This window comes from Lissotriton vulgaris, chromosome 1_1 (genome assembly GCF_964263255.1).
Source record: "Lissotriton vulgaris chromosome 1_1, aLisVul1.2, whole genome shotgun sequence".
Classification (NCBI taxonomy): domain Eukaryota; kingdom Metazoa; phylum Chordata; class Amphibia; order Caudata; family Salamandridae; genus Lissotriton; species Lissotriton vulgaris.
The window spans coordinates 611,838,729-611,852,786 of NC_141685.1; the positions used below are offsets into that span (position 1 = coordinate 611,838,729).

General features: G+C 41.4%; 1 protein-coding gene across 1 annotated transcript in view; it reads left to right on the forward strand.

Annotated features, from left to right (window-relative positions):
* Nucleotides 1–14,058, forward strand: part of AK5 (adenylate kinase 5) — a 2,618,000-nt gene that overhangs the window by 526,816 nt on the left and 2,077,126 nt on the right. The window lies entirely within an intron of this gene.

Genomic DNA, 14,058 nt, shown 5'->3' on the forward strand with positions numbered 1-14,058 from the left:
GCAGTTCGGGCAGGACTGTTCCCATGAGGCACAGGGTCAAGGCTGATTTGCATATGGCCATGTCTGAACTGGGGTGGTGTGGAGTGCAAAAAAACGATGGATTTAGGCCCAGATCTCTGTACTGGGGTGAATGTATGACATTGTTCTGCATTCTGTCCATCAACTGTTGTTTTGCATTTGTCACCCCGAGTGGGATGGGTATGCTCAGACGCGAGTCCCATGCTCTCCACACCACTGGAGTCAAGCTATCCTGGCTGAAGATGGCCAATAGCCAGAAACTGGTCCTAGGATGCTTGATTCCAGTCCAGGAAAGACATGGCTTGGCAGTTCGGGCTGGACTGTTCCCATGAGGCACAGGGTGAAGGCTGATTTGCATATGGCCATGTCCGAACTGGGGTGGTGTGGAGTGCAAAAAAACAATGGATTTAGGCCCAGATCTCTGTACTGGGGTGAATGTATGACATTGTTCTGCATTCTGTCCATCAACTGTTGTTTTGCATTTGTCACCCCGAGTGGAATGGGTATGCTCAAACGTGAGTCCCATGCTCTCCACACCACTGGAGTCAAGCTATCCTGGCTGAAGACGGCTGATAGCCAGAAACAGGTCCTAGGATGCTTGATTCCGGTCCAGGAAAGACATGGCTTGGCAGTTCGGGCTGGACTGTTCCCATAAGGCACAGGGTCAAGGCTGATTTGCATATGGCCATGTCTGAACTGGGGTGGCAGAGTGGGCTAAAGAACAGTGATTGATTAAACCCAGATCTGTTGACTGGGTGTGAGTGTTTGGTTCAGATGCTCCGTCCATCTCCACCCTCTTTTGTACCGTTTTGTTCGCCATAAGTTGGCAGGGTATGCTCAGACGTGAGCCCCTTACTCACTTTGCCACTGGATTCAAGCAAGCCAGGCTGAAGACGGCTGTAATGCCAGAAACCGGTCCTAGGAAGCTTGCTTCCGGTACAGGGAAGGCATGGTTTGGCAGTTCGGGCTGGACTGTTCCCATAAGGCACAGGATGAAGGCTGATTTGCATATGGCCATGTCTGAACTGGGGTGGTGTGGAGTGCAGAAAAACGATGGATTTAGGCCCAGATCTCTGTAGTGGGGTGAATGAATGACATTGTTCTGCATTCTGTTCATCAACTGTTTTGCATTTGTCACCCCGAGTGGGATGGGTATGCTGAGACGTGAGTCCCATGCTCTCCACACCACTGGAGCCAAGCTATCCTGGCGTAAGACGGCTGATAGCCAGGAACCGGTCCTAGGATTCTTGATTCCGGTCCAGAAAAGACATGGCTTGGCAGTTCGGGCTGGACTGTTCCCATGAGGCACAGGGTCAAGGCTGATTTGCATATGGCCATGTCTGAACTGAGGTGGTGTGGAGTGCAAAAAAACGATGGATTTAGGCCCAGATCTCTGTACTGGGGTGAATGTATGACATTGCTCTGCATTCTGTCCATCAACTGTTGTTTTGCATTTGTCACCCCGAGCGGGATGGGTATGCTCAGACGTTAGTCCCATTGTCTCCACACCACTGGAGTCAAGCTATCCTGGCTGAAGATGGCTGATAGCCAGAAACCGGTCCTAGGATGCTTCATTCCGGTCCAGGAAAGACATGGCTTGACAGTTTGGGCTGGACTGTTCCCATGAGGCACAGGGTCAAGGCTGATTTGCATATGGCCATGTCTGAACTGGGGTGGTGTGGAGAGCAAAAAAATTATGGATTTAGGCCCAGATCTCTGTACTAGGGTGAATGTATGACATTGTTCTGCATTCTGTCCATCAACTGTTGTTTTGCATTTGTCACCCCGAGTGGGATGGGTATGCTCAGACGTGAGTCCCATGCTCTCCACACCACTGGAGTCAAGCTATCCTGGCTGAAGACGGCTGATAGCCAGAAACCGGTCCTAGGATGCTCGATTCCGGTCCAGGAAAGACATGGCTTGGCAGTTCGGGCTGGACTGTTCCCATGAGGCACAGGGTCAAGGCTGATTTGCATATGGCCATGTCTGAACTGGGGTGGTGTGGAGTGCAACAAAATGATGGATTTAGGCCCAGATCTCTGTACTGGGGTGAATGTATGACATTGTTCTGCATTCTGTCAATCAACTCTTGTTTTGCAGTGATCTATAGCAGTGTCATAATTCAAAGGCTTTCCTGGACAAATGTCAGGATGAAGTGACAACGCTATTAGTGATTAGCCTACATCTGCCAGAAATGTTTTTATAGGTCATTTGCTTAAGTTCCTTTTACGGAGCTCACCCTCCAAGTTACATTTACCAGGGTGGTCTGTGGGAATGCATACCTATTTGTTTCCCACTAAAACTCTAAAAAGAGCAAGTGTAAAGGACAATAGGATCGTGAATTCAAAAGTAGTGGAGCAGTAAACATCCAACTTGTTTATACAGTTCCTATCACAAGATTTTTCTGCGTAAAGGTATTTAAATAGTTCATTGTGATGATGAAGAGTGGATAGAGATTAAACCATCTCTCATTATTTTCAGCAAGTCCAAAAAGACCACCATAAAAAAGAACCTTGTCGTTCATCACCACTGAAAAGCGTTTTTTTAAATAAGGAACGCATTCACCCTGCAAAAGCAACATAACTCAATGGGATAGAGAATTTAGTAAAGGCGCTCAAGATTCCAGATCAGGAATGAGAAGAGGGCACTGTAGGACCCAATTTAATGGTTTTATTTATAAATGAGATCATTTATCATCTTTTGTTCTAACATCTCCTTAGTTCTACTAAGAACGAGCATTTGAAAAATCTGTATTGTGTCATGTGTAATGATAGAATACTGCAAATCAACTGAACGAATTGCAGGGGAATCCCATTAAGGCCATCCAAAGCCTGTATTTTCAAGGACATAATAACCCACCAAGTAACAGTGGCATAGTAGGGAATACCATCATTCACTGCGCATAGGACGTGAAACTAATAAGCTAAAATTGGAACCTTTGCTACTTTTTCGGGACAATCTCTAAGAGAATGGTAAAATTTGCAAAGGAGTTTTTGAACAATTGTGCCCTTTCCATGTCTCAAGAGGTTTGGGTTGTGTCCCTGGTGTAATCCACACATTGGGATTTCATACAGATATGCTTATACCCTTTAAAAATCGTAAAATTCAGAGCTGCCAGGAGGAATAATAATCCCACCTTAAAGATTAAATACCCAATAGCAAGGAAGCAATGGTGTAAATTGTGTTAGTTTGGACAGAACAGAAAGACCAGTGAAGGAAAATGTGAAAATCTCCCTAATATTAAAGTTAAAATCTTGATAGTGACTGGTAGCGGGAGACATAAACTACATATCTGTCAACCAAAGAAGATGATGGAAAAAAACAAATTTGGAAATATCAGGGCTTCGATGAGTATGAACAATGTAACACAGCACTTTTAACCAAACTTGTCAAAATAATAAAAATAAGGACCAAATAAATAATCCAAGGCACTCACAGCCTTCCATACATATATAGTTGTATCTTCAATAAATAACAAGTAATAAAAACACCTGTGTTAATAATGTTACATTTCCATAATTGTCTATCAACATTCCAATGCACACCAGCCACATACAAGTGAAGTCGAATACACTGGGCTACTGAACAATAATGAGCTCAACCCAAATATTAACAAACAGAACAGATAATCGCATATGGATAACAAGATCTTTTGTTTATCAATCTACTAACTCATGCAGAAGAGTTTACAAGTAACCTTGCCTTTGCGTCTCCATTATTGAGGATCTGAGCAATTAAACATTGGCCATCAAATGTAGTTTCGATATCAGAAGGCATATTCCCTTCTTCAGAGGAAGGGTTAAAAAGTCATTAGTGGGCTGAAAAATGTAGCTAATTTTCTCTACTCACTGGCAGTTAGCAGCAGTTTAAATACATTTGTTTGACTGTGTAATCTTGAAAATATTGTAAAGGTTAAGAAGAAACATGGAAAAACGAATTGGTCTTGTGGTCTTGAATCATACACTTCCGACGCTTCTGCTCAGACCCTTTGCAGAGATAGTTGGCCAGATTTTTTGCATTTCACATATAAAATTGGATTGGATTCCATATAACCTTATTGGTTTTTAATAACTATATCTGCTACATTTGCTGAATGTAACGTCTTGATTATTCTGAAGGCTTTTTTGGATGTTTGTGTCTCCACTATCATGTGAATTGGGGAAAGCATTTACTGCCTAAAATGTTATCACGTAAGGAAGACTATTTAACTTTCTCACTGTTCCACAGTTAGGAAAAAAATATTTCTACAACTCGAATAATTAAAATGTTTTGAAGGAAAGTGATCATGAGCCTGTAATACGTTAACATTAATTAACGTATATTTTCATTCATTATTACATTAAGCATCGTCAGGGCTAAGAATAGAGCTGAATTTAGATTTAGGGTTATGGTTGTTTATAGGGTTACTGTTTGGCTAAAGTTAGGGACGAATTGGTCTTGTGGTCATGACCATTACACTTTCCAGTATTCAAAATCATGTTTTTTTTGTAATTCTCAGTGTAAGTAAAATATACCTGTCGCCTTAAGGGTTTATTATAATCATAGTTTCATCAATGTATTTCATTGTGTTGCCTTATTGATTCCTTATCATGCTGATCCCTGTTCTGGTCATCTCACACAGAAAGTGCTTTTATTGGAGGATGTTAGCACAGTTGAACATCACTGGGGCACAATTTTGTACAGATTGTCAGCATTGAATATACCTGACCTACAAATCATGATGTCCCGCACATTTCCATCTACATGATCACTGCAACCAGAGCTGAGGGCAGAAGCACATATTGACAATTTAGACCAATCCTATATTTACTCATTTTTGGTATCAATGCAAAATTCTTGTTTCTGGCAAATCTTTAGTTCCTGGTTAAGGCCAGACTGCCTTCATTTTATTTGACAACAATTTACCCAGAAAAAATATTGGAAAGTCGCTAGGAGTGAGTCAGCCTTGCACATTTCTCAGAATATATAAGGCACCAATAGATTGTCAATAGGTGAATGCACATATTTTGCAGGCAATATTATAGTTTGATGAAACAACATTGGGTTCTAAAGAAGACAAGAACATCTATGTTTTCCTACAAAATGTTTGTGACGGAGGACGGGAAGGGAAGGCTATATTTTACTTTTTGTTCCTACTCTCACTACACCTAAAGTGCATTGTAGTCATTGAGTGGAATTTTGTGTAAATTTCACGAGAAATAGTAGCCCTCTCATTATACTATATTCTTGTCTAACACAAAGCAGCAGAAGACAGAAAAAGACTTTGATAAGAGTTGTGATTTTTAAACATTTAGCAATATCATAAAATACTTTGGGGCACATGCATCATTGGAAATTGCAGTCGCAAAGGGGCAGATTCGCAGAATCTGCCCCTTTGCGACCTCAATTTTTGCATTTGGGATGCATCATCCCAAATGCAAAAATCGCTATTTAAGTAATCGCTAAATTTGAAATTACTTAAATCGCGATTGCATTTTTCAAAGTTCTATCCTGCACACGCACGTACATGCCTTTGGGGCATGTGTGTGTGCAACATGTTTTTAAATTGCAATTTTAGAGGTGGTATTGTTATGTGGCATTGCTGGAGCAGTTTTTGTGATGCTGAAGCTTATGGATTGCATATTAGAACATTAGAATGTTGAGAACTCTATTGAAGTTAGTGCATTAGTTTAGCCCCAATAAGAGTTGGTTTTAGCCTACTTCTTAAGCATTCCAATATTTGGCTTTCTATTTTTCCTTTTTCAATATAAAAGATTCTACCCCCCAGTTGGTGAAATGTTTCAACTGTCTTATAGCTTTTCTGCCTCAGCTATACCAGTTAGTATGGCCTAAAATTCTGGTTGAGGACCTAACAATTGATGCTGCTCTTGGCAGTGAGCAACAAGGCTATTTTATTTTTCATTTCATTTAATAAAAGTAATGCAACCTTTAAAGTGCCGGTTTTAAACTGAACCTTCCACCTCTTATTGTAATTATACAGCAAATAATGCATCTATTTGGAATATTAGTATATTGTCTGAATACAAATTACTTAGAACAACAAGGTAACAATACAATGTTGTTGACAAACTTGTGAAATCGTCTTCAAACCTTGTGTGGCAGATTTTAAAATATCATATTTTAGTGATACTAGGGCATGGTGATTCTCTGATTTTTGACTTTGAATAATGGAAGCTAGGATTTGAATGTTGAACCTAGTGTGAAATGTATTGATGGAAGACTTTGTGGCCTGTATATATTTGTAAGGTGTGTTTTCTACACTGCTTAAATGTTGCTTTTTCAACTACATATTTTTTGACAAATTATGTGAAAATGTCCATTGGTATTAATATTAGCTCTAATGGGGTAACTTATACTAAAGCACTAGTGCACATATGTATACAAACACATTTTGCACCCATTTTTGCAAAAGTGCCTTTAAGAAGAAGCACATACATTGCTCACACTTGCATTTTATATACATTTTTGCAAAAAGTCGTGTGAAACTCATTCAGATGCAGCGAACTCATCCAGAGGTATGCAGACTATGTAATACACTTTCTCACATTAATTGCAAACTTAATTCTATAAGTGGACAATAATGAATAATAAAAAATGTGCTGGACATAGAAAATTAGCGTCATACGTGTATTGTATTCATACATGTAGAAACAAGGTGTGCAAAAAGTGAATCAGTATTGCAGGTGACACTGCACACATAGTGATTTATATGTACAACATTCATTACAGAAATTGTAGGGATCTCATCAGAAAGCTTGGATAAACAGCTGCATGTTCCTGTGTTTGTTTAAAATTAAGTGTATTTTAATATTGAATGCATATGGAAACATACCTCCAGAAGCTGTGTCTGTAGCTTCCTGGGGCATATTGCCATAGGCATTGCCATGGGCTGTTAGGGCAGGCATTATCTCATTATGTTGTCCATCCATAGGATAAGGCAGACACTGCTGTACATTTATTAGCTAGTATAAGATATATAGTTGTAATTGGAAAAAACAAATACAACTAAAACATTTACAACAGTAACTTGGAAATGCAAAGTTAAGGGTGTGGGATGTGCCTTAAGGTACAAACGGCCAGATTCATCAAGCTTTATTGCTCTCGCAAATGGCCAGATTCTGAGAATCTGGCCCTTTGCGAGTGGAATTTTTGCATTTGGGATTCATCATCCCAAATGCAAAATTCGCAATTAAAGAATTCGCACATTTGCGAGGAATTGCATTTAAGGAATCTCTATTTGAGATTCCTTAAATGCAATTCATGTACCATTTTAAAATTGCAAAATCGCAATTTGGGCCACTATTTACCTCGAGGTCAAATCTCGTGGTAAATAGCGAAAACTTAGAAAAATGCATTTAAATGCATTTTTCTAAGTTGCATGTTACACACACACATGTCCTTTGGACATGTGTGTGCGCAACCCCAATGTAGGTTACATTTCAGTGGTGCTACAAGGTGTCCTTTGGACACCCCTGGCACACTTGAAATCGCTTCCTTATTTGCGATTAGCTAATTGCTAATCGCAAATAAGGAATGACTCCCCATTTAAAGGCCCATAGGAATGAATGGGGAGTTATTCCTTATTTGCGATTAGCAATTAGCTAATCGCAAATAAGGAATCAGTGGAAATCCCAAATTCAATTGCGATTCCTACATGAATCATGTTTTGCGAGTCCTTAATAGTGAATCCTTAAAATTTGCTATTAAGGACTCGCAATTCCTTACCTTGATGAATCTGGCCGTAAATTCGAAAAGGCAGGCGCTTCTGACTGAGCTCACCTCACCCCTAAACATTTATGGATTGTGTTAACGATTTCTAATCAAATTGATAACCTTTAGCAAAGGAGATGAACAAGGTGCCATTTGATTCAGCCAAAATCATTAACTCTAGTGGTTGCCTTAATATTTGGTATCTAGTTCTGACAATGGAAAACGTTAGTCTTTGTCATCAACATTCTTACTTCAGAGGCAGCTACATTAAGACTCTCTAAAACATAGAAAACGTAGAAGCATCTGTCAGCCATGTGCCTATTCGAAAGCTTAGAATTTGTGATTACATTTTCAATAAAATTCTCCTGAAATTAAAAAGAATTTGAGATTACATACTGTTAGATCCGGGATCCCTGGCTGGCTGAGGTAGGTACCATAGGCCAAACAGGGACCGCGTTTCAACATCAAAAAAAGGAAGGTCACCTTCTGAGATAGACTCGCTCACCCACTTGATAGCTTGGCATGAGCAGCCAGGTTCATCTTCGAAGCAAATGTGTAAAGTATTTGCAACCACACTCACAGCAACCCAGTGATGACACCACAGTTAGACTCCACACGAGTTTTATAAAAACGAGTATAAACTTTATATAAAATGTCTTTGTCATCAACATTCTTACTTCAGAGGCAGCTACATTAAGACTCTCTAAAACATAGAAAACGTAGAAGCATCTGTCAGCCATGTGCCTATTCGAAAGCTTAGAATTTGTGATTACATTTTCAATAAAATTCTCCTGAAATTAAAAAGAATTTGAGATTACATACTGTTAGATCCGGGATCCCTGGCTGGCTGAGGTAGGTACCATAGGCCAAACAGGGACCGCGTTTCAACATCAAAAAAAGGAAGGTCACCTTCTGAGATAGACTCGCTCACCCACTTGATAGCTTGGCATGAGCAGCCAGGTTCATCTTCGAAGCAAATGTGTAAAGTATTTGCAACCACACTCACAGCAACCCAGTGATGACACCACAGTTAGACTCCACACGAGTTTTATAAAAACGAGTATAAACTTTATATAAAAAGATATACGATAAGACCACACAATATAAACCCAACATATGTGTGTTTGTAATATTTCTCCTGGCCGGTTCTTAGGCCAGCCAGCCCTTGTAAGTTCTGACAATATTAATGAGCACTTCTCAACATTCTACTGTAATCCTAACACCATGTTATGCAGATCGTAATACAACAATTGCCCCCAACATGGGTATAGTATAACACAAAAAGTGAAGCTTCACGCTCCGGTCCTGGTACTGCCACTCCCTTGGCAATGTGGGCCGCAATACGAGCTGAAGCAGAAACTCGTGTTGCTGAAGTGAGAGAGAGGCTGGGAGCGTCTCCCTCCGAGCCCACGCCCCGTCCCAGGAGTCGACACACGTTACTTGGGAGCGCAAACTCGCTCTCCCCACCTCGTCCAGCGGTTTGAGCCTCCAATGCAATCCTTGGGACCTGGCAACAGTGGGCTCGGGCCGGCGGCTTAGCTCCTCAGGGGCTGCCGGCCCGGGCCCGCACTTCTACGAAGATCTCAGGCTGAGACTTCCTTGAGCTTCAGGTGGACGATCACCGGGCACTCCACGCGAAAGTCTCAGGCTGCTCGAAGATCACTCTCACGGCGTCACTGAGACTCACTTTACCTCCGGGTGCACGGTAACAAGGCAAATCCTCACAAAGGTCTCATGGTGTACAACGCACATGCATACAGCGTCGATGAACCTCACTTGGATACTGGTGCACACGATAACAAGGCAAATCCTCAAACGTCTCACTGTGCACAACCCATACGCATACAGCGCCGATGAGACTCACTTGGATTCCGGTGCACACAATAACTGGACAATCCGCACATAGGGGTTCAGGCTGCACAAAGCACATGCACACCGCGTCGCTGATCCTTGCTTGGACTCTAGGTGCCAAAATCACAGGCACACCTTACGAGGGTCTCAGGCTGCAACAAGCACTCTTCTGGAAATGTTTGTCTTCCAGAGTTTCCGCAACAGGAAGCCAGCTCTCCTCGGGCCCTTGGGGATAAGTTACTTCAGAACACAGCACACAGCAAAGTCCTTTCAAGCAGGGAGGCCCAGGACACAGCAAAGTCCCTTTAGCCTTTCCTTGGTTATAACCGCAAACTGCAGGCCAGCCCCAAAACACACAGCAAGGGTCAGTCCTCTCCTTCAGTCTATTCAGTTGTTTCTTCCTTGGCAAAGGTCCTCTTGACCACAAAGTAGCTCCAGTCTTGTTCACACTTGATCAAGCCATTCTCCAAAGTTCAGGGGCTTCAGCTCTCATAGTTATACCCCTCAATGGCTTTGAAAATTTAGTGTTTCGGGGGCACTGACCCCTGTTCAAACCAGTTCTAGGTGCCTCCCTGTGACACCTTCTTACTTTGATTAGTGGGGGTCTGGATTCTCAATCACTCAGCAGGAGATGAGACAATGGTTTTATAGCAGCAACCCAGGCCTCTTCATCTCTAAGGGCTTCTCCTCCTCCTACACTCCAGATGCAGGTCAGCCTGTTGCTGTCTCACCTCCTCCCCTTGGTCATGACATTCCCCAGATCCTATTGCTTTCAAATCCAGACAGTCAATCCACAGCCAGGCAGAGACACACAGAAATGTTAGGACACAAAAACTCTGCCACTTATAAGAGAGTGGCTTCTAAACACACAATGCAAAAACCACTTAATATAAAGTTGTGTTATTACATTGCGAGTTCAGGCACACTAAATTTCACCTTTCCATCTTAAGGCTTTGGGAAGATAGACTGGAAAACATATTACACAGCCTTTCCATTCTATACTATGGGCAAGATGGCCTTTCCACAGTGAAAAATAAAATGGATATTATTTCACTGTCAGGACATGGCATACACCTTAGTACATGTCCTACCTTTCACATACACTGCACCCTACCCAGGGGGTACCCTGGACCTACCATAGGGGTGTCTGATGCGCATAGAAAGGGAATGGTAAGGTCTGGCAAGTGAGTGCACTTGTCAGAACAAAATGGCAGTTTAACAAACTGCGCAGGCCCTGCAATGGCAGGCCTGTGTTCTCTTTTTAGGGCTACTTGTGTGGGTGGCACAATTAGTACTGCAGGCCCACTAGTATCATTTGCATTACCAGCCCTTGCACACATAGAGCACTTTACTAGTAAGGCAAACATGAGAATCATGGACAACCAATTACCATTACACTTTATACAGCACTTTGATGCTGTTTGGCAGTGGCAAAGTGTCCAAAGCATCTAAGTTCACCAACACCATTTCAGAAAAAATGTCTAGGGGGAAAGCAAAAAGTTTAGGCACTTTAGCCAAAAAGGGCCAAGTCCTACACATACATATATCAAATATAGATTTGTGAAGGAAAGACTTCTTGGGAACATCCCAGGGTGCCTTCCAAATAACAAAAGATTAAATTATACCTAACACTTGGCCACATAAACATGCACTGATCTGTTTACATTGTCTGTACTAGGCCGTTCTTTGATTCATTTACTTTTATTTTATATTTATAACCATGATCCCCCTGATTTAGAGGGGGATGTTTAAAGTTTATATTTTAACAAGAATTTACAGAAGAAAGTAAAATATTTGATGTTACTACGTAAAACTGGAAAAACATATGTCAACGAGACTGGGAGGAAGAATTTTAGGCTAGTTAACCAGTCATTGGCATATTTTCTCATTGCATATTCCCCAGTAGAAGCATTAAGTAGGATTGCTAGGACCTGGTATCCTTAGGATGGTCTTTCCACATTGTTTTTGCTTTTAACCTCCCCTTTTTGCTGTATCTTTTGTTGGCCTAAGGACTCTGAGCACTTTACTACTGCTAATCAGTGCTTAAGTGCATGTGATTCTCCACAAAACATGTGTGTAATTGATGTATCCATGATTGGCATATTTAACTTACTTAGAAGTCCCTTGTCAAGTAACATACCATATATCCAGGGCCTGTAAGCTTACTAGTGGGCTGCAGCACTGATTGTGCCACTGACAGAAGTAGACTTTCAAACCTGTCTCAGGCTTGCCACAGCAGTGCCTGTGTGTGCGGTCCTACTGCCACTTTGACTTGGCACTTAAAACTACTACTTCCAAGCTGTAAATGTAATTTTTATGACATATGTCACCCCCTAAGGTAGCAAAACCAAAGGGGATGATGGACGGAGTGTTGAACATTGCAAGCACTCACCCCCAGTCAACTGATCTGGGTTTCATTCGTCATCATTCTTTAGCTCACTCCGCCACCCCAGTTCAGACATGGCCATATGCAAATCAGTCTGACCCTGTGCCTCATGGGAACAGTCCAGCCCGAACTGCCAAGCCATGTTGTCCCTGGACCGGAAACAAGCAGCCTGGGAACGGTTTCTGGCTAATCACTCGTCATCAGCCAGGCTAGCTTGAATCCAGTGGCAAAGTGAGCAAAGGACCCACGTCTGGGCATACCTTGCCAACTTAGGGCGAACAAAGCAAAACCAAAGGGAATGATGCACTGAGTGTTGAACCTACCCCTACGGTAGGCCATAGGTAGCCCTAAGGGTAAGGTGCTGTGTACATAAAAGGTAGGGCATGTTTTGTTATTTTGTGCTTGTCCTAGACGTGACAAACAGCTACATCCATTTTTAATTTCTGTAAGGCCTACCCCTCTCGTAAGTTAGCATTGGCAATTCCCCTTTACCTGTTTAAGTGTTTAAGTGGTAAGCCCTGATCAGAGAGGAGTAGCCTTTTCATGTTTCATATGTTTGGATTGGTAATGATAAATACTCCTTTCTGGTGAAGTTGGATTTAACCTTACGGATTTACAAATGCCACTTTTAGAAAGTGCAACCAAAACATTTGACCAAACAAAAACTCTAAAAGACTCTGAGTCAATACACCATTAATGGACAACATCAAAAACGACTCGCTCACAAACAATAAATAAAACACAAAACATTTAACCAAGTGATATTTTTTGTTTCACAATGTTTTCAACATTGGTTTCTCAATCTAGAAAAACCAAAAAACAGTGTGGGTTCTTAGAAGGAAAAAGTTCTGCACTGTGCCAATTTATGGACACTCTTTAACAATTCATTTAACTAGGCAGAAAAAATCTTATCATTAGTCAAACTTGTTTTTCAAAACACACCAAAATGTTGATGCGTTTAGAACCCCTTAAGTTGTTGAGTGGAGGTTCTCTTCAGGACCAAACAGTATTTGGCAAAATCTGCCGATTTCGCATTTAGCCTCAATCAATTGCTGTCTTATAAGTTTTTATTGGAAGAAGAGCCTGGGAGGCTTCATGGTGGCTTGAGAAGATGCTATAAGAAGGGATGTTTTCTCTATGTTGATTTCTTTGATTTGTGAGGTAACGATCTTCACCGCGATTAAGTCCCAGACAAATGACTGCCGTACAGAGAGCCCCGTCTAAGAGGCACCCCCCAGTCAGCAGTTTGCCTTGCTGGTGTCTAGCTCTTGGAAAGGTATTGTGTACAAAGGACAGGTGCAGTCCTTGGGAACTCATTGAGAATCTCCCATGCCCATGCTTGTTGGGCACAACTTGCACTACTACTTTTCAGCCGCATAATTCACTAACCTCTTTTGAGGTCGGATTCAATGCAACTCATTTGGAGTGGCTGTACATAACCTACGAAATGAGTGTGTTCCCTCAACACTCAAAACAGTAAAGCACTTTGATTTGATTGCACATTTCTGAGCTCATACTCAAGCAGGTCTGATTTTACCTGTATTTTAAAGCTCTCACATCTTGCACAGTGTTCACTGTAATTTTATCACTTTGCTTTTGTTTTATTCAGAATATAATATTCTATATTTCTAAACCTGTGTGGAGTCTTTTTGTGGTGTATTCCTTGTGTTACTTGTATTTGTGTTGCACAAATACTTTACACATTGCTTCTTTTGATAAGCATGCCTGATCTGTGCTTTTAAGAGGGATAAGGGCACTATAAGTCCTTTTTTTATGTTCTGGAGGACTGCAGGGAGCTAAGCAGCCCCCCAACAACATTAAAAAAGTCTCCTGGATCATTGAATTCATGACCCCAGGAGATATTGCCAAATTTCTTTTTAAAGCATTTCCATCTGGAGTTGTATGCCGTTCAGCTGGAGTGTAGGGACTCCTTTTGGTTGGTTCTATGGCTGTACTTTAGGGCCTGAAATTGTTTAAAAAAGACTTGACCATGTTTAATGCTTTTATTTAACAAATGCTCTAATGAAAACATGTTGTGACAATCACTTTTATCCAACATTGCACTGTGTGAACTTATAAATTATACATTTGAG